This window comes from Pongo abelii, chromosome Y, assembly GCF_028885655.2.
Source record: "Pongo abelii isolate AG06213 chromosome Y, NHGRI_mPonAbe1-v2.0_pri, whole genome shotgun sequence".
In the NCBI taxonomy this organism is placed as follows: Eukaryota; Metazoa; Chordata; class Mammalia; order Primates; family Hominidae; genus Pongo; species Pongo abelii.
Genome location: NC_072009.2, coordinates 59,078,754 through 59,100,582, shown reverse-complemented (window position 1 = coordinate 59,100,582; position 21,829 = coordinate 59,078,754). Strand labels below are relative to the sequence as shown.

Below are 21,829 nucleotides of genomic sequence, written 5' to 3'. Positions count from 1 at the left end.
TGTTTTTAAACTGCTCAATCAAAAGAAAAGTTCAACTCTGTGAGATGAAAGCACACATTGCAAAGCATTTTCTCAGAAAGATTCTGTCTAGTTTTTATGTCAAGGTATTTCCTGTTTCATCATAGGCTGTGAAGGGCTCACAAATATCCATTTGCATATTTAAAAAAAAGACTGTTTCCAAACTGCTCAAACCAAAGAAAGGTTCAACTCTGTGAGATGAATGCACACATCACAAAGAACTTTCTCAGAATGCTTCTGTCTAGTTTCTATGTGAAGATATCTCTTTTTCACCTTAGGTCTCAAATGGCTAAGAAATATCCATTTGCAGATTTTACAAAAAGACTGTTTCCAAACTGCTCAATAAAAAAAAGTTTCAACACTGTGAGATGAATACACACATCAAAAAGAAGTTTCTCAGAAAGCTTCTGTTTTCTTTTTATTTGAAAATATTTCCCTTTTAACCATAGGCCTCAATGGGCTCAGAAATATCTCTTTGCAGATTCTACAAAATGACTGTTTAGAAAACTGCTGGATCCAAATTACACCATTATGGCTCACACACTGCAGCCTCAACCTCCCCAGGGTTAGGCTATTCCTCAAGGGATCCTACAGCCTCGGCCTCCCAAAGTGTTGGGGTTAAAGGCGTGAGCCACCAGCCCCCGGCCTGAGTTAATACATCTGGTCTCACTACGTCTTAACCACACACCCATGAAGAACTCAAGTCAAGAGAGAGTTGGCAAGAGACTCTCAGCATTCTTTCCCGAAAGCAGTGAGGTGATAGCAGATGTGTGTCCCAAGCTCCTGGGGTTTTAGGTGACCATGTGTAGAGGAGAGATTTCCAATGTTTCCAGAGAGGCTCGAGCCACAGTTATTCAGGGCATCCGAACACGAGATGGGGTTTCTGACAGCAACTTAAGGGCCAGGAAGGGCCAGAATCTGCCAAGGCCCATGTCCCAGGGTGGGGCCAATGGAACCCAAGGTAGAGGGAGTCAGCGGTCCTCACAGAGAGGACTCCAGCCCTAGGCCCTGCTGTGCAGACCAAATCAGATGGAAGAGAGTCCTTCGTCCTACATGCCTCAACCCTCCACTGAACTTGGGAGTGGATCTGTTTCCCAAACATGAGGTGACTTTCGCTTTGGAATGGATCACAAGAGGCCAGGCTTTCCAGAGTCAGCAGGATAAAGAAGTCATTCTGGCTCGGCCACCCCCATCCCCCGGTAACTGGTGAATTTAAATGAGCCTAGGCTGGCAGGGCCGGAGCTGCTATAGGGGGGAGGGGTGTGGGTGGTGTGAGGGTTTCCTGAGGCACTGCAGAAATTGAGCCTTTGCCTCAAGGATGACAGTGCTGCAGGAACCCGTCCAGGCTGCTATATGGCAAGCACTAAACCACTATGCTTACCGAGATGGGGTTTTCCTCACAGAAAGCCTTTATGCAGAAGTACACTCAGAAGAAGCTTTGATTTTAATGGCGACCTGTTCTTACCTCCCAGGAAAGGCCTATAAAGCATATAGACTCTTGAAAAGACATAGTTGTCCTACACCGCAATGCAAATACCTGCTTGCAAAATGTTGTGTTGATCTCAGTAAGCTTGGAGACTGGGAACAAATCTTATCTGGTGGAGTGTCTAATAAGCAGAAAAGCCATGATGATATTGTTACTGAGTTTGGTGATTCAGTTTGCTTTCCCCTTCCATTGTCAGGACGTGTATATTGCAAGACAGATCGGCTTGCTAAAGAATAAGAATGTTACCAAAAGAGACTTAGTTTAAATCATTTCCTCTGGTATCCCTTTGAATCGTTACGTGAAATAGGTGAAAAGCCAGATCCTGGCCAAACATTTAAATTCACATCTTTACAGAACTTTAGCAACTGTCTGCCCAACTCTTGCACAACACAAGTACCTAATCACAGTTTATGTCACAAACAGCCTGAGACCATTCTTATGGAAACACCCCAGGACACAACTGAATTAAACAGAGTCAGTTTAGAATCTTCCAATTCAAAGTACTCCTTGAATACAGATTCCCCAGTGTCTTTTATTGATTCAGCTGTAATTTCACCTGAAACTGTCCCACTGGGAACAGGAACTTCCATGTTATCTAAACAGGTTCAAAATAAAACAAAAACTGGTCGAAGTTTATTAATAGGACCAGCAGCTCTTAGTCCATTTACCCCAAGTTTTGGGATTTTGCCATTAGAAACCCCAAGTCCTGGAGATGGATCTTATTTACAAAACTACACTAATACACCTTCTGTAATTGATGTGCCATCCACCGGAGCCCCTTCAAAAAATCTGTTGCCAGAATTGGCCAAACTGGAGCAAAGTCTGTCTTCTCGCAGAGTGGAAATAGCCGAGAGGTAACTCCAATTCTTTCACTAACAGAAAGTTCTGGTCCATAAATAACTACAACACCTCAAGTAATGAGCCTCACTATGACATCTCCCCCAAATGCACTGCATCGAAGAAGTTCATGACTCTTTACTAGTGACAGTTCCACAACCAAGGAGAATAGGAAGAAATTAAAAATGAAGTTTCCACCTAAAATCCCAAAGAGAAAAACAAAAAGTAAAACTAATAAAGGAGGAATAACTCAATCTACTATAAATGAAAACCTGGAAATTACAAAATTGGACTCTTCCATCAATTCAGAAGAGGAAATATCCACAATCACACCTCAGATTCAGGCTTTTAATCTACAAAAAGCAGCAGCAGAAGGCTTGATGAGCCTTCTTCATGAAATGGGGAAAGGTTATTTAGCTTTATATTCATACCACTGCAAAGAAGCTATAAATATTTTGAGCCATCTACCTTCTCACCACTACAATACTGATTGGGTAATGTGCCAAATTGGAAGGTCCTATTTTGAACTTTCAGAGTACATGCAAGCCGAAAGAATATTCTCAGAGGTTAGCAGGATTGAGAATTATAGATTCGAAGGCATGGAAATCTACTCTACAACACTTTGGCATCTTCAAAAAGATGTCGCTCTTTCATTTCTGTCAAAAGACTTAACAGACATGGATAAAAATTCTCCAGAGGCCTGGTGTGCTGCTGGGAACTCTTTCAGTCTGCAACGGGAACATGATATTGCAATTAAATTCTTCCAGAGAGCTATCCAAGTGGATCCAAATTATGCTTATGCCTGTACTTTATTAGGGCGAGAGTTTTTCTTAACTGAAGAATTGGACAAAGCGTTAGCTTGTTTTTGAAATGCTATCAGAGTCAATCCTAGACATTACAATGCATGGTAAGTGGTAATGAATTGTAAAGACAAAGTCTTGATGATGGTGCTTGTAGTCACTAATTTTTCTTGTTAGATAGCTCTTTATTGTCATGAATTTGGTTACTAATACTTAGGAATGGTACATACTGGTCAATAACTTCAAACTAACATTTTTATGAAATGTATGTCTTTAACAAACTCTTCAGTTAACTAATGATAATAGAATACGAGATGCTTATGCTCAACAGTTTCAGTCTTCTACAAAACTTTTGCAGATACTGTAGTTGTGTTTTGTTTTTTTGCTTGTTTAGTTTTGTTACTTGACTTGCTACTTTTTCTTCGAACACAGAAATGGTGATTGGGACAAAAAGTGCTTGGGAAATTGGAAAGGAATAGCCTAATTCACTTATTGGATAATAGAAAAAAAACACTGAAAAAGTTCACTAGGTGCTTTTTGACAATGTTCCAGTTTATTAAGTTACTATTAAGAACAATGTATCCTTTATTTAGCAGTATCTCTGTTTTACTTTTTTGTATTTGTGTATAAGTAGAAACATAGGAAATTACTACCCAGGTCATATTGTTACCAACTGAATAACATATGAAAAAGTTTGGTCCTACTTCTGCCTCAACACCATACTTACTGTTGACATTTATCGTATTTCTCTGGACTGACTTAAAAGTTTAAATATCAAGAGAATGCCAGGCATGGTGGCTCATGCCTGTCATCCCAGCACTTTGGGAGGCCAAGGCAGGCAGATCACAACGTCAAGAGATTGAGACCACATGGTGAAACCCCACCTATATTAAAAGTATAAAAATTAGCTGGGCATGGAGTCAGGCGCCTGTAGTCCCAACTACTCAGGAGGCTGAGGAAGGATAATCACTTAAACCTGGGAAGTGGAGGTTGCAGTGAGCCAAGATTATGCCATTGCACTCCAGCCTGGGCGACAGAGTGAGACGCCATATAAAGAAAAAAATAAAATAAAAATAAAATAAAATAAAATAAAATAAATATCAAGAGAAAGTATAATTCTGAAGTAGTGACTCTGTGGAAGCTTTTTTGTCAGATACGATTATCTTTGGGGTTAGTTATTACAGCAGTTGAATTTTAACACTTGATTTGCTTCTAAATCTGAAGCATTATATTACTAAAATATTTTTTGATTTGTGATTATGTTTTTTAATGGACTATATATCATTTTGCAGTAGTAGTTGCAGTGCCTGAAAGATTGTCAAAAAAATAGTGCTAGCTATTGCTGACCAATGTAACAATCAACTTGCCAATATTGCCATCTCTTCCAATAGCCATGTTCTCCATAATATTTTAAGAACTCAGTTCTTCATAAGGCTTGTGTTGTTTTTGATTTTTTCCCAAGTCTGGTGGATCCTTGTGCTGTTCTTTTTTAAATGTGTATTGTCTGTCCAGCTAGTCTGCAGGAGTCACATACTTAAAAACATTACCCATATCAAAAATTGTGTTTCAAGGAGGATTATTCAGACTGGCATGCTTTTAGTAGGAGGAGTTTAAATGCTGACTTATTTAGGTAACTCTAAATACTGAGCAACTTTATTCTATCTACAAAATAGATAGCCTTTCTTTTCTTTTCACTTTTACTATCATTAGCGCCATGTTTAATACCTTTTCTTCATCTATAACACAATTATAACGATATACAAAGCCACTTAAATAAAGCAGATATATTGTGCTTAAAAAAAAAAAAAGAAGTCATTATATATGGCACACAATGAGGTGTGACTCAAATCTAGAATCTCCAGTAAAAACCAATGAAACAGGGTCAAATTCTGTGTCTACTAAAAATAAAAAAATGAGCCAGGTGTGGTGGTGCTGAGGCAGGAGAATCACTCTAACCCGGGAGACAGAGGTTGCAGTGAGCTGAGATCATGCCACTGTACTCCAGCCATGGGGGGACAGAGCAAGACTCCCTCTCAGAAGCAAACAAACACAGAAAGCCAATAAAGTTGTTTAACTCAAAGTGTCAGGCTCAGGTCTCTTGACAGGATACATTCAGCACCCGGGGAAACATTGATGGGTGGAGTGGAATCTATTTTGTGGCCTCAAGGAAGGGTTTGAGAGACAGTCCTGCAAACGTGATGGCCTAAAGAAGCCCCTCTGCCCAAGAAGCGATACTCATTTGTATCCTGTAGCCACCCACGAGGGAGAATCGGGCTCTCTACAGACCCCCAAACCCCACCCCACCCCACCCCAACCCACCCCCCCACTTCGTGAAATGAGCTCTCACTCCGTCAGGCTCTATTCAGGCCGTGTGGTTTTGTAACCTCCAGTGTGTGTGCTTGGGTTGTGGGGTGGGGTTGGGGCGGCTGTGGACAGAGGAGGGGATAAAGTGGTGGTGTCCCATGGGTGCCCAGTACATGGGACGTGAGTGGGGTGGCCAGAGCCTAGAGAACTCTTTGCCTGTCAGGACGTCTCCCCTCCTGGTCCCCTCTCTGACCTACGCTCCACATCTTTGCAGTTCAATGGGGACCTTGTGGGTGGATGTCACCATCCCTTTGGATTTTAGCCGAGGAAGGCCGGGTTCCCAAGAGTCTCCCCGGAGTCGGGGCCTTGGGCAGGCTCACAAGGATGCTGAAGGTAACGGTTGGTGACAGTGATGTAAGTTGGAGGTCTCGGGCCATTGCAGAGGTATCCATTTGACCTCGGTGGGACAGGTCAGCTTTGTGGAGTCCCATGCGTCCTTCCAGAGACTCATTCAGTGCTAGCAAGCATGGTACCGAGGATCCCAGCTCCCAGCAGAAGCACTTTTGTTCACACAGAATCCTGGGCAGGAAAGTTTTCAGCAGGTTTAGGACTCCTAGCCAAAAAGCCAAAGCCACTTCAGGGATTTTTTTTCAAAGAGCCAGTGGTTCCAAAATGGGCCATGGGTAGTTGTGGAAATGGAGAGAAGTGTTTGCAGATACATATTTCAGACAGAACGGACAGGGCTTGGTCATAGGTCATGAAGGACATGAACAGATGCACATTGAGAAAACCCTCCCAGCATCCTAGGTGAACAGAGGTATGATTTTTTGAGACAGTCGAGCTAGATGCAAACCCAGATTTTAGGGTTGGATCTTTATTAATATGTAGTATCTATGAGGTATCCAAGTCCAGAAATCAACTCTCCAGTTCTGTACAGCATTTTGTAGGGAGATCAAATCTGGGATGTCTAAAGTTAAGAATTCAGGCCGTGGTAATGGATTAGATTAGATGTACTTGAACTTATTTTTCCAAGAAAGAGAGGGCGGGAGATAGAGCCAGAGAGTGAGTGAGCAAGAGAGAGAGAGAGAGACACAGAGACAGAGACAGAGAGACAGACAGAGAGACACAAAGATACACAAAGAGAGAAAGACAGAGAGAGACAGAGAGATAAAGACACAGAGAAAGACACAGATGGAAAGAGACAGAGAGAAACTGAAAGAGAGACAGAGGCAGAAAGAGAGAGAGATAGACAGAGAGAGAAACAGACTGACAGGCAGACAGACAGGCAGAGAAAGAGAGTAAGACAGAAAGCAGACACACACACACACACAGACAGAGACAGTTGGAGAGACAGAGAGAAAGAAAGAGACAGACAGACAGAGGGAAAGAGACAGAGAGGGAAAGAGACAGAGAGAGAAAGAGACAGACAGAGGGAGAGACAGAAACAGACAGAGAGAGAGAGACAGACAGAGACAGAGATGGAGAGAAACAGACAAGGAGAGAAAGACAGACAGGAAGAGAAAGACAGTAAGACAGAAGACAGACACAGAGAGAGAGAGAGACAGAGAGACAGACAGGCAAAGAGAGAGAAATAACAGACAGACAGGGAGAGAGAGAGACAGACAGATAGGGAGAGAGAGAGAGAGACACTGACAGACAGACAGAGAAAGAGAATAAGACAGAAGACAGACACAGTGAGAGAGACAGAGAGAGATAGACAGAGACAGGGAGAAAAAGAAAGAAAGAGAGATACAGACAGAGAGACAAAGAGACAGACAGAGAAAGATGAGATGGACAGAGAGAGACAGAGAGAGAGAAAGAGAGAGAGAGGCAGGCAGAGAAAGAAAGAAAGAAGACAGACACTGTGAGAGAGACAGACAGAGAGAGAGACACACAGAGACAGAGAGACAGAGAGAAAGAAAGAGAGAGACAGACATAAAGACAGAGACGGACAGAGAGAAACAGACAGACAAGGAGAGAGAGAGACAGACAGACAGGCAGAGAGAGAGAGACAGAAAGGCAAAAAAAGGGAGTAAGACAGAAGACAGACACAGTGAGAGAGACAGGCAAAGAGAGAGAGAGAAAAATAGACAGACAGGCAGAGAGAGAGAGACAGAGAAAGAGAGACAGAGAGACAGAGAGAGGAGGAGGAATGGCGTGGTCAGGAAATAATTACACATATTTTATAACGCTTTTGATTCCGTAAAGGGTGACCGGGGTGTGCTTTGAAAACAACAACAACAGCAACAAGAACAGCAGCAGCAGCAGCAGCAAGAGCAGCAGCAGCATTGGCTTATGGATTTCAAGAAAATAAGATGTTCTGAAGTAAACATCAACCGGTTCTCACTACACGTTGAGAGATTCACAAAAGCGCTAGTTAACAACAGGAGAAAACAGCAGCTAACATGTCTTGGGGAAAAGATACGTCTTCCTGAAAATTGGGGATTTCTACTTCACCTGAAAAGAAATACATACAAAAAAGGAAAAACACGAACAAAACAAAACAACAAACACGGGCCAAGGCACCGTCCCAGGAAATCTTAAGTGAGCAAAGTATTAGTTTTCAGAAAACGTTTCTATTATGGGCAAATACAAAGAACGCCCAGACTAGAGCTGTGACGCCATTCCCATTGTGTAACTATACTGGCTGGAGGGCGGAGAAACTAAAACATCATGATAAAAGGTGACGGAGACCCAGCCAGGGTGAAGCTTTCCTAGGGAGGGAGGCCTGAGGAGGGAAGTGGGGGAAAAAAACCCCACAACAGCAGACCCGCCCGCTTGCCCATGCAGGTCAAGGGCTATGCCATCAGCCCGAGCTGCCTCCAGGGAAGTGGGACATTGCCACCCCAATCTTCAAAAATGGTGGCCACTGAGTGAGGCCTGATGCCCACCATTGCAAATGTCAGCCTGGCAAGAATGAGATCGCCGGTAAGGTGTGGGAGAAGGGGAGAGAAGACAGAAGCACACCAGGGTGGCTCTGGAAGGTTTCCAAGCAGGGTGTTGGGAGGCGGGGGGTGGGGGTTTTGGGGGGAACCCGCCTAACTGACTCACTAAATGAAGGTAAAGGGACGTGGGTAGTGGGGGGAGCCAGGGGGCGACTTGAAAATTAAAGTGACCCCTCTTAAAACCCAAGTAGAAGAGTCTATGTGCATGAAAGAACCAACACACAAAGAAAACTAAAGCTCTGATCAAAGAAAAATAGGGCCCCCGCCAGGGCGGAGGTTCCCTAGTCAACCAGGGAGAGAGGGAGGGACCTCCAGAAGGGAGAGAGAGAAACCCGTTGTCCAGGCTCAGTGAAGTAAGCAAGACCTCCCTCCATGTCACCTAAACTTTCAATAACAGTGGCCGCTAGATGATGCCCGAAGACAACCGATGCCTGCAAGTGTCAGTCAGCATGGAAAATAATGCATTTATTCATTTATTTATTTATTTATTTGTTTAGAGACAGAGTCCTACTCACTCTACAGCCCGGGCTGCAGTGCAGTGGCGCGATCTCGGCTCACTGCAGTCTCCGCCTCCCAGGTTCAAGTGATTCTCCCACCTCAGCCTCCCAAGTAGCTGGCATTACAGGCGCATACCCCACCGTGCCCGACTCAGTTTAGTATTTCTGGTAGAGACGGGGTTTTACCATGGTGACAAGGCTGGTCTCAAACTCCCAACCTCACGTGATCCCCTGCCTCGGCCTCTGGAAGTTCTGGGATGATAGACGTGAGCCACCACACCCGGCCTTAACCATGTATTTTTGAGTCAAGGAGCTTATCAGGGAAATACGAGAAGTAGGGGCGCCATACGTGACAAAGAGAAAAGTCTGAAAATGTCCCTTCCATCCAAGTGGGGACCCGGCCTCGACTTCCCAAAATCATACACCGAGTGGTGAAGCGTAGCAAGCCCTGTCTGTCTGGATTCCTCTCGGCCTCTCTAAGCAGGCCCTTCTGATTTTCGTGGAAGGGGCAGGGCCCTCTCCGTCATGGGGGATCTGACAGACTGACAGAGAAAGAGACAGACATAGAAAGACAGAGATGGACAGAGAGAGACAGAGAGAAACAGACAGAAAGAGAGAGAGACAGAGACAGAGACAGAGAGAAACAGACAGATAGGGAGGGAGAGAGACAGAGAGAGACAGACACACAGACAGAGACAGAGAGGAAACAGAGAGAGAGACAGAGAAAGAGAGAAACAGACAGACACACAGAGACAGACAGAGAGAAACAGAAAGAGAGAGACAGAGAGAGAGAGAAAGGGAGGGAGAGACAGACAGACAGACAGGCAGAGAAAGAGAGTAAGATAGAAGACAGACACAGTGAGAGAGACAGGCAGAGAGAGAGAGAAAGAGACAGAGAGAAAGAGAGAGACAGACAGAGAAAGACAGAGATGGACAGAGAGAAACAGAAAGAGAGAGACAGAGATAGAGAAAGAGACAGAAACAGACAGACAGGGAAGGAGAGAGACAGAGACAGACAGAGAAAGACAGAGACAGAGAGAAACAGACAGAGAGAGATGGAGAGAGCGAGAGATATATAGAGAGAAACAGAAAGAGAGGGGGAGAGAGAGACAGGCAGGCAGAGAAAGAGAGTAAGACAGAAGAGAGACACAGTGAGAGAGACAGGCAGAGGGAGAGAGAGACAGAGACAGAGAGAAAGAAAGAGAGAGACAGACAGAGAAAGACACAGACAGAGACGGACAGAGAGAAACAGCAAGAGAGAGAGACAGAGAGAGCGAGAGTGACAGAGACAAAGAGAGAGAAACAAACAGGGAGGGAGAGAGACAGACAGAGAGAGAGAGACCGACAGGCAGAGAAGAGAGTAAGAAAGAATATAGGCACAGAGAGAGAGAGAGGAAAGAAAGAAAGAGAGAGACAGGCCGGGCGCGGTGGCTCATTCCTGTCATCCCAGCACTTTGGGAGGCTGAGGCGGGTGGATCACGAGGTCAGGAGATCGAGACCATACTGGCTAACTCGGTGAAATCCCGTCTTTACTAAAAATACAAAAAATTAGTCGGGCTTGGTGGCGGGCGCCTATAGTCCCAGTTAATCGGGAGTCAGGAGAATGGCGTGAACCTGGGTGGTGGAGTTTGCAGTGAGCCGAGATGGTGCCACTGCACTCTAGCCTTGGCAACACAGTGAGACTCCATGTGAAAAAAAAAAAGAGAGAGAGAGACAGACAGACAGAGAAAGAGACAGACAGAGACAGACAGAGAGAAACAGACAGAAAGAGAGACAGAGTGAGAGAGAACAGAAACGCAAGCAGAGAGAGAGACAGACAGGCAGAGAAAGAGAGCAAGACAGAAGACAGACACAGTGAGAGAAACAGGCAGGGAGAGACAGACAGAGACAGACAGAAAGAGAGACTGACAGAGATGAGACAGAGAGACAGAAACAGAAAGAAAGAGAGACAGCCAGGCAGAGAGTGAGAGAGAGAGGGAGAGAGACAGAAAGGGAGGAAGAGGGACAGACAGAGAGAGAGACAGACGGGTAGAGAAAGACAGTAAGAAAAGATAGGCACAGAGAGAGAGAGTGAGAGAGACAGACAGAGAGACTCAGAATAAGAAAGAGAGAGACAGACAGAGAAAAACAGAGACAGACAGAGAGAGACAGAGAGAAACAGAGACAGACAGAGACAGAGAAACAGACAGAAAGAGAAAGACAGAGAGAGAGAGAAACAGACAGGGAGGGAGACAGAGAGAGATAGACAGCCAGAGAAAGAGAGTTAGACAGAAGACAGACACAGTGAGACAGGCAGAGAGAGAGAGACAGAGATAGAGAGAAAGAAAGAGACAGACAGAGAAAGAGACAGATAGAGAAAGAAAAAGACAGACAGAGAGAGACAGAGAGAAACACAGAAAGAGAGAAGGTCCTAGCCGAGCAGCGATATAGTGCCTTTTCTTTCATTTTCTCTTTCTTTTCTTTTCTTTTTTTCTTTTCTTCTCTTCTCTTTTCTTTTCTTTCTTTTCTTTTCTTTCTTTCTATTTATTTATTTAGAGACTGAATCTCACTCTGTCGTCCAGGCTGTAGTGCAGTGGCGCCATCCCGGGTCACTGCAACCTCCGCCTGCCAGGTTCAAGTGATTCTCCTGCCTCAACCTCCCGAGTAGCTGGGATTACGGGTGCCTGCCCCAGCGCGCCCGACTCAGTTTCGTATTTTCAGTAGAGACCGGGTTTCACCATGTTGGCTAGGCTGGTGTTGGACTCCTGACCTCATGACCCACACACCTCGGCCTCCCAAAGTGCTGGGATGACAGACGTGAGCCACTGCTTTCAGTGTACAGTGCCATTAATTAGAAATCACTCATGGGAACACGCACTTATAGATCATGTGTAGATATTTTATTTATTTATTTATTTACTTATTTATTTATTTATTTTTTGCACGGGAAGGTGGGGGGACGGAGTTTCGCTCTTGCTGCCCAGGCTGGAGTGCAATGGCATAGGGGACTCAAAGAGTCAACCTATGGCAGAGAGGACACGTCATTCTGAGTGTAAGGGCCGAAGCGAAAGTTGGCAGGGCCGGCGCTTTTAAAGGCTGAAATCCCTGTGACTCAGGCCTGTCGTCCCGGCACTTTGGGAGGCCCAGGAGGGCAAATCACTTCAGGTCAGGAGTTCAAAACCAACGCGGCCAACATGGAGAAAACCCATCTCCACTAAAAATAGAAAAATAAGCCATCTGTCATGGTGCGTGTCTGTAATCCCAGCTACCGAAGAAGAATCACTGGAAGCCAGAAAGCAGAGGTTTCAGTGAGCCAAGAGAGCGCCACTGCACCGCAGCCTGTGTGACAGAGCGAGAGAGACTCAGTCCAAAAAAAAGAAATGAAGAAAAAAAGAAAGAACAGGCCCAAATACTACATTGGTGCTGAATGTTCCCCCAAAAGGCAGGAAACCCCCTGACTCAGGTCAAGGATGTGGTGTTTCGTTTCACTTCTCTCTCTCTCTCCTTCCTTCTCTCCCTCTCTCTCTCTTTCTCCTCTAACTTTCATTTCTTGTTCAAACATACATGTGCAAGATTGTTACATAGGTAAACTTCTGATGGGAGGTTCAGTGTGCAGATGATTTCATCACCCAGACACTGAGCGCAGTACTCGACAGTTTTCATGTTTCGTTTTGTTTTGGTTTCTCCTGAAGCTGTCTCTCCTTCCACCCCTCCTCCCTCAAGTAGGCTCCCGCGTCTCTCGTTTCCCTCGTTCTGCCCACGCAGAACTCTCATCTATAAGTTCCCCCTTATCGATGAGAACACGCGGTATTTAACTGATTGTTTCTTTCACCTTCGGTGGTGGCGGTGAAAGAGGCATGACACTAAATCGACCCTTAGGACGTTCCCCTCGGTCCCCACCCCACGCCCCCTCCCCCTACACACCCTCATTCCTGCACACACTCCTCAAACGCAGGAAAGAAAGAAAGACAGAAATTAAAGTAAGATGTCAGTCTCCAAGGTGGTGGAAGGAGGGGATCTCAAAGGGTGAGCAAGCGATGGGGGTCGGGGCATATCTTGGCTGAGCTTGCAACAGTGGGGGAAAGAGTTTCCAGCCCCACCACATCCCGTAATCCTCAGCCGTAGCCAGCCTTTGGGTGGGGTTGTGCCTGTAAAAGCTTCTGAATGGAGAGAAACACAAGGCAATGGAAGGCATCAGCTCCAAGTCCAGGAAGGGAATAGGGCTTTGTGCATTTGAATGGGGCTTCAGAAGGCGGTGCTGCGGCTTCCAAAGCATTGAACCTCGCCTCGCCTCACCTCGCCCAGAGCGAGACTCCATCTCAAAATCAATCAATCAATCAATCAATAATAAAAAAATCAATGAAAGAAAGAAAGAAAGAAAGAGAGAAGAAAGAAAGAAAGAAAGAAAGAAAGAAAGAAAGAAAGAAAGAAAGAAAGAAAGAAAGAAAGAAAGAAAGAAAGAATCAGTACAGTGGTCGTGGTCGTGAATCATTCCCCGTAGTCCAGGCGCAGTGGCTCACGCCTGTCACGCCAGCACTTTGAGGCACTGGGTCAGAAGGGTTGCAACAAAGTGATGAGACCCTATCTGTGGAAAAACATTGAAAAATGAAGGCCAGGCTCGGTGGCTCATGCCTGCCATCCCAGCACTTCAGGAGGCCGGGGAAGGCGGATCACCTGAGGTCAGGAGTTCAAGACCAGCCTGATCAACATGGAGAAGCCCCGTCTGCACTAAAAATACCAAATCAGCCAGACGTGGTGGCACATGCCTGCAGTCCCAACTGCTGGGGTTGCTGACGCAGGGGAATCGCTTGAACCCAGGAGGCAGAGGTTGTGGTGGGCCAAGATCACGCCATTGAACTCCAGTCTGGGCAACCAGAGAGAAACTCTGTCTCGGGAAAAAAAAAAATAAATAAATAAAAATTATCTGGGCACAGTGGTGCATGCCTGTGGTCCCAGGTACTCTACTCTGGAGGCTGAGGTGGAAGGATCACTTGAGTCCAGGAGCGTCCACGCTGCAGTGAGTGAGTTATGATGGCACCACTGCCAGGGTGACAGAGTGAGATGCTGCCTCTAAATCTGTCAATCAATCAGTCAGATCACTGGAAGGCGCTGTCTGTGTCTTACTTTCAAAGGGTGTCTCTTTAGCACAAGCAGGCATGGTGCCTCACGCCAGTAATCCCAGCACTTTGGGAGGCTGAGGCAGGAGGAAAGAAGGAAGGGAGGAAGGGAGGAAAGAAGAAAGGCTGGAAGGCAGTCAGGCAGGAAAGGAAGGAAAGAAGGAAGGAAGGAAGAAAGAAAGAAAGAAAGAAGGAAAGAAAGAAAGAAAGAAAGAAAGAAAGAAAGGGAGGGAGGGAGGGAGGGAGGAGAATAGAGAAGAAAAGAGAAGAAAAACAAAAGAAAAGAAAACGGGGAGGGGCATATCTCCTTGATTGGTGACTGCCCAGGATACAGCTGACTGAAGCCTCGACCTGTGGGGCCTCAAATGTTCTTCTCCTTATCTCAGCCTCCCGAGTAGCTGCGACTACAGGCAGGTATTACCACGCAAAACTAATCTTATAATAATATTATAATTATTATTGAGACAGAGTATCGCTCTGTCTCAATAATTGCCATGGCATGATCTCAGCTCACTGCAACCTTGGCCTCCCTAATTCAAGCAACTCGCCTGCCTCAGTCTCCTGAATAGTTGTGATTACAAGCCTATGCCACCAGAACTGGTAATTGTTGTATTTTTCATAGAGATGGGGTTTCACTATGTTGGCCAGCCTAGTCTTCAATTCCTGGCCTCAAGTGATCAACCCACCTTGGCCTCCCAAAGTGCTGGAATGACAGGCGTGAGCCACTGTGCCCGGCCCAGATGATCTTTTTTATAAATTGTAGAGAAGGAGTTTTGTCAACAGCCGGGTGGAGGGTGGGGTGGGTTTTACTCAGACTGCATACTGTGAAAAGGTTAAATTAGTGTGGTTTGTGAACTAGATGTGGAAATTGTGTGTGTGTGTGAGAAAGAGAGAGAGACCAATCCCACCATGAGAACGCGGAAATGGTGTTTGATTTGGGTACCTGTCTATTCACCTGTCTGTGTGTAGATGACTGAATATTCCACAAATGAAGGTCAGCAGTATCTATTGAGCTGTTTCTCCCTCTCATGCATCTCATGTGCATGGTGGAGAAAGGAAAGAAAAGAGGTACTGATGGGAAGTTGTTTTCACGCCTGAGGAAGCTGAAGGCAGGCTGACGGGACAGAGGATATCCTATGTGACATTTCCATACCTGGACACCCTTTACAATGCTGGGGCTGCCAGTCCACCCTGTATGTCAACATACCCCCAAGAACAGCATGGTCTGGGGTGGTCCAGTCTCATCCCATCCGGCCCACCCGGGGCATCTGGTGGAAGTCTTCACTGGAGGATTCCACACCATGGAATACTATGCAGCCATAAAAAATGATGAGTTAATGTCCTTTGTAGGGACATGGATGAAACTGGAAACCATCATTCTCAGCAAACTATCGCAAGGACAAAAAAACCAAACACCTCATGTTCTCACTCATAGGTGGAAATTGAACAGTGAGAACACATGGACACAGGAAGGGGAACATCACACACTGGGGACTGTTGTGAGGTGGGGGAAGGGGGGAAGGATAGCATTAGGAGATATACCTAATTCTAAATGACGAGTTAATAGGTGCAGCACAACAACATGGCACACGTATACATATGTAACAAACCTGTACGTTGTACACATGTACCCTAAAACTTAAAGTATAATAATAATAAAATTTTAAAAAAAGAAAAAAGAAAGCGTCATCGCAGTTCCCTTTGGGTCACCAGGCAACGGCCAGCTGGGGAGGGTGGTAGGACATGAAGGGGGGTGGGGCATCAGCCTCAGAGTTCACTGGAAGGTGGCAGGCAGCCGGTGGGGGACGCTGAGCCAGAGACGTCTGGCAGGATATAGATCTGGAAGGTGCATCAGTCCTCTCCCATACCTCTCCCACGGAAAATCCCACAGCGGCGGTGGGAGCCTTGGCTGGGGGAGAAACAGGGACAAGGGGTAGAGGGAAGGAGGCCCCCGGGAGGATTTAGCACAGAAAACCCACCCAGGCAAGCTCCCTCCCTCCTATCGGGTCCAAGGTACACCCTGGGAGGCGGCAACAGAAACGTTCACCCCATACTTTTTGTCTTTCTCTTTATTTTTTTGTCTTTTCCATTTTACAAGAGATGCTCATTTCAACAACCAGGCGGTGGATGTGACGGGAGAAGTGTCAAGGCCAGGAGACCAACCTGATCAACTGAGCAACACAAGTAGGAGAGCCTAGTTGAAAAAAATGAAAAAAAAGGGGGAGGAGGAGGAAAGAAAAGAAAAGAAAAAAGAAAAACAATCACCAAGAAAGTTAAAATTCTCTAATGGTGTAGGCACAAAAAAGAGTGATTTCACGTCTTTTCCCTCAACATGGATAGAGCTGGAAGCAAGTATGTACCCAGTGAACTGCCTTCTGCTTAAAAGTGGGAGGTAAAGAGTGGGTACACACACGGTCATCAAGATGGAAATAACAGACACTCCAAAAGGAGGACAACAGGGGGACGAGGGATGAATAAATCGCCCGTCAGAGACAATGTTCGCCACGTGGGTATCGGATACACTGGAGGTCCACTTCTACATCTGGAGGCAGTAGTATGCTGATCTAACAAACAAGCAGGTACACCCCCTAAGTCTGTAAAATACCAAAACAACGACGACAGCACCAGCAGCAGCATCAGCAACAACAACAACAACAGAACAGAAGCTGGAACACAAAACTACCACCACCACCACCACAATCACCAGTTGGGGGTTGGGGGAGGGTGGCCGCGCTCCAGGCCCTCAGGCTCAGTCCCCTCGGGTTTAAAAAAGAAAACAGCAGACTCATTCCTGCCTGTAGGCAGGAAAAATCCAATCAAAGTTCTCCATTGCTAGAAAGGGAAGTAGAATAAGGAGAAGGGCTTATTGATCTTGTGATCGATCGCGGCCATACATGTAGGAAAAAATTAATTACAGACAGCAACACTTTCTACACTGTTCAAAAGCATCGTAGATCAGACGCACCACACTCCATGGGGCTTGTGCCACTAGAAAGAAAAGAAAGGCCGGGCGCGGTGGCTCATTCCTGTCATCCCAGCACTTTGGGACGCTGAGTCAGGTGGATCACGAGGTCAGGAGATCGAGACCATCCTGGCTAACACGGTGAAAGCTCATCTCTACTAAAAATACAGAAAATTAGCTGGGCCTGGTGTGGGCGCCTGTAGTCCCAGCTACTCGGGAGGCTGAGGCAGGAGAATGGTATGAACACGGGAAGCGCAGCTTGCAGTGAGCCGAGATAGAGCCACCACACTCTGGAATGGGCTAAAGAGCGAGACTCCGTCTCAAAAAAAAAAAAAAAATATCCAAGGATAGTGCAGCATGCCTGTAGTCCCAGCTACTCAGGAGGCTGTGGTAGAACAATCACTTCACCCAGCAGTTTGAGGCTGCAGTGAGCTATGATCATGCCACTGCACTCTGGCATGGGTGACAGAGCAAAACCCCTTCTCAAAACAAAGAACAAGCAAAAACTTTCAAGAATACTCAGAGATGGTGTAGGTTTGGTTCCAGACAACCACAATAAGGCAAATGTTACAATCAAATTAGTCACATAAACATTTTGTTTCCCAGGACTTATAAAAGTTATGCTTAAACTGTGTTGTAGTCTAATGAGTATTTAATAATTATTAATTAATTAATAATCACATTATGTCTAAAAATCCATGTACATACCTTAACTTAAAATACCTCATTGCTGAAAAATACTAATGAATATCTGAACCTTACCAAGTCATAATCTTTTTGCTGGTGAGTGAAGGGGTGACCTGCTCCTCTACACTTGTGGGTATTTCTAGTCAAGTGGGACGAGAGACTGAGAAAATAAGTAATACACAGAGACAAAGTATAGAGAAGCAATAGTAGGCCCAGGAGACCAGCACTCAGCTTACCAAGGACCTGCACAGGCACCGGCCTCTGAGTTTCCTCAGTTTTTATTGCTTAATATTTTCATTATTTGAGCAAAAAGGAATGTAGTAGGAGAGCAGGATGATAATAAGGAGAAGTTTTTATTGCTTATTATTTTCATTATTTCAGCAAAAAGGAATGTAGTAGGAGAGCAGGGTGATAATAAGGAGAAGTTTTTATTGCTTATTATTTTCATTATTTCAGCAAAAAGGAATGTGGTAAGAGAGCAGGGTGATAATAAGGAGAAGGTCAGCAAAAAACTTGTGAGCAAAATAATCTATGTCAATTAAGTTCAAGGGAAGGTACTATGACTGGATGTGCATGTAAGCCAGATTTATGTTTCTCTCCACCCAAATATCTTAGTGGAGTAAAGAATAACAAAGCAGCACTACTGCAAACATGTCTGCCCTCCCATCATAGGGCGGATTTTCTCCTATCTTAGAATTGAACAAATGTACAATCGGGTTTTATACTGAGACATTCAGTTCCCAGGGGCAGGCAGGAGACAGTGGCCTTCCTCTATCTCAACTGCAAGAGGCTTTCCTCTTTTACTAATCCACCTCAGTACAGACCCTTAACTGGTGTCGGACTGGGGGACAGTCACGTCTTTCTCATCCCATGAGGCCATATTTCAGAATTTCACATGAGGAGAAACCTTGGACAATATCCCACTTTCAAGGGCAGAGGTCCCTGTGGCTTTCTGCAGTGCATTTTGCCCCTCGTTTATTAAGATTAGAGAATGGCGATGACTTTTACCAAGTATACTGCTTGCAAACATTTTGTTAACAAGGCACGTCCTGTACAGCCCTAGATCCCTTAAACCTTGATTTCAAACAACACATGTTTTTGTGAGCTCCAGGTTGGGTCTGAGTGGCTGGGGCAAAGTGGCTGGGGCAAAGCGGCTGGGGCAAAGCTACAAATTAACAACATCTCACCAAAGCAATTGTTTAAAGTACAAGTCTTTTTCAAAATGGAGTCTCTTATGTCTTTTCTTTCTATATAGACACAGTAACAGTCTGATCTCTCTTTCTTTTCTCTACAGTGAGGGTCTTGCCTCCATGTTGATGGCTGCTGACTGATCAGTATAGGGGCTGCTGAAGTTTGGGTACCTGTGTCAATTTCTTAAAACAATGAAGTTTGTTCCTTTCACAAAAGATTTCCCTGTAGCATGTGATGCTGTTTGATAACATTATATCCACAGTAGAACTTTCTTCAAAATTGGAGTAAACCCTCTCAAACCCTGCTGCTGCTTTATTCACTAGGTTTATGGAATATTCTAAATCCTTTTTTGTTATTTCAACAATGTTCATAGCATCTCCACCTGGAGTAGATTCCATCTCAAGAAAATATTTTCTTTGCTCATCCATGAGAAGCAACTCCCAACTTGTTCAAGTTTCATCATGAGTTTACAGCAATTTAATCTCATCTTAAGGCCCTAATTCTAATTCTGATTGTCGTGCGATTTCTACCACATCTGTAGGGACTTCCTCCACTGACATCCTGAGCCCTCAAAGTCATCCATGATGGCTGGAATCAACTTCTTCCAAACTCCTGTTAATGTTGATATTTCAACCTCCTCCCATCAAACACAAATGTTCTTAATGGCATTTGCTATTAAGGACATTTGTGATTCATGGGACGAGTTTGAAATATCATGAAGGGATTAATGGTGAAACCTTTCCAAAAGGTTTTCAATTCAGTTTATCCAGACTCATCAAAGAAATTGCTATCTATGACAGCTATACCTTTACAAAATGCATTTATTATTTAATAAAAACACTTGAAAGTCAAAACCACTCTTTGATCCACAGGCTGATGGATAGATATTGTATTAGCAGCCATGAACATAACATTAATTTCCAAGTACATCTCTATCTAAGCTTCTGGGTAGCTAGGAGAATTATTAATAAGCAGCAATCTTATTTCCTTTTTTCTTTTCTTTCCTTTTTATTTTTTTTCTCCTTTATATAGTTTCCCTCTTGTTGCCCAGGATGGAGGGCAGTGGCGTGGTCTTGGCTCACTGCAACTTCCGCCTCCAGGGTCCAAGCCATTCTTCTGTGTCAGCCTCCCAAGTAGCTGAAATTACAACTACCACCACCATGCCTGGCTAATTTTTTTGTATTTTTATTAGACATGGAGTTTCATAATCTTCGCTAGGCTAGTCTCCAACTTCTGACCTCAGGCGATCCAACCACCTTGGCCTCCCAAAGTGCAGGGATTATAGGTGTGAGCCACTGCACCAGGCCAAGCAGCAATCCCTTTAAAGGACTCGTTTATTTATTTATTTATTTTTTCTGAGCAGTAGGTCTCAATAGTGGGATTAAAATATACAGTAAACCATACTGTTAACAGTTGTGTTGTCACTCAGACTGTGATGTTCCATTTCTGGAGCACAGAAAGAATAGGTTTTGAGTAATTCTTAAGAGCCCTGAGATTTTCTGAGTGGTCAATGAGCATTGGCTGTAACTTAAAGTCACCAACTGCAGTGGTCCTCAAAGACAGTCAGCACATCCTTTGAAGTTTTGAAGCCAAGTGTTGACGTCTCTCTAGCGATGAAAATTTTACATCTTTAGTAAGCTTAATCATTTCTAGCTCTTTATTTAAAGTGAGAGACGTGCAATTCTTCCTTCCGTTTGAGCTCTTTGAGGCCACTGTGGTTACTAATTAACACCCCCAGTGGGTGTCATCCTCCTCCCTCCTCAATCGAGTTCACCCACATCTCTGCGTAGGGAACAGGGCTTTCTGCACCACACACGCCCTGCTTGCCTGGGGCTCTCCCACAGGGGGCTTTCGTGAGCCAGGGAGCAAGGACCATCACCCAGCTCCAGCCCAACCAGGCTGTGCAGTCAGAAGGAATCTCTCAACCTGCCATTGCACGTGGGAATTTTTGTGTTCACTGCCCTGGCTCCTCTGGAAGTAGGACTGTCCCACCCTCAGACACCTCGGTGGCCTCTGCACCCCAAAAAATGCCAGGAGGACGAGGATCTGCAGCATGGCGGCCTGCTGGGCGCATGCTCAGTGGGACAGCTTGGGCCCTCTCAAGCTGAGTCACAGGGGCAAGGTGTGTTTGCACCACCCACGTCCCACCGGAGTCCGCGGTGGGTCTGGAGCCCCAGGTCGCCAGGGCAGTGTGGAAACCAAAGACGGGGCACCTCCACCTCCGAAGCTAGCGACCCCAGAGGCCTCCCGATCAAGCACAGATGCAAGGCATCCAGGCATCTCTCAACTGCTCCATGAGACGGGGCACTAGTCTACACTCACCTCCAGCCAGTTAGACGAGCTCCTGTCAACCCCAGAGTTTCAGCAAAAGGCACAAACTTTCCTAGATCCGGCGCCACTGGGGAAGCTGAAGGAAGTGGAAGAAACCGCTCCTCTGGAACTACTCCTCAGCCAGGAAGAACACCGGGCTCTGCTGGAGAAGCTTTAGGATGTGGGGTAGGGGCGGGGTGGGGGCAGGGCGGCAGCCTCTCTTTCGCGGTGAACCTCTGACTCGGTATGGAGAGGCGTGTCTTCCCTTCCAGCTGACCTGCCTAGGATCGCTGAGTTCCAGGTCCCATGAGAGACTCCACTCAGAGGAAGGCTGTCATTCTTTCCTGAGCATCCCGGGGATCCCAGGGCCCCTCCAGGCACCGGAAGATGGAGTGTCTACTGCTCATGCGCGGGTTAGCAGGCAGCAGCCTAGGTTTTCTAACCAGCTCAGGCGGAGCTCTCATCCCTTCCCTCTTGCGCCCCCGCCGCGTCTTTCAGTGGGGCGGGCGGAGACCTCCATCCCGAGAAACACTGGCCTGGGCAGGTGCCAAGCCTACTCTTCGTTCCGCGTCTCGCCACCTCTGTCTCCCCGCCCCACCGTCACTCGCCTACCCTTGCCCAGCCAGCTTCCTCGGAATCACCGTGGAGTGCCTGACAGCTAAATGCAGACCCGAGACCCCGCGCAAACCGGGGTGC

At 45.8% G+C, this 21,829-nt stretch overlaps 1 pseudogene; it reads left to right on the top strand.

Annotated features, from left to right (window-relative positions):
- The first annotated feature begins 1,336 nt into the window (after window positions 1-1,336).
- LOC100935878 (cell division cycle protein 27 homolog) lies at window positions 1,337-21,311 on the top strand (annotated as a pseudogene).
- Window positions 21,312-21,829: the final 518 nt, after the last annotated feature.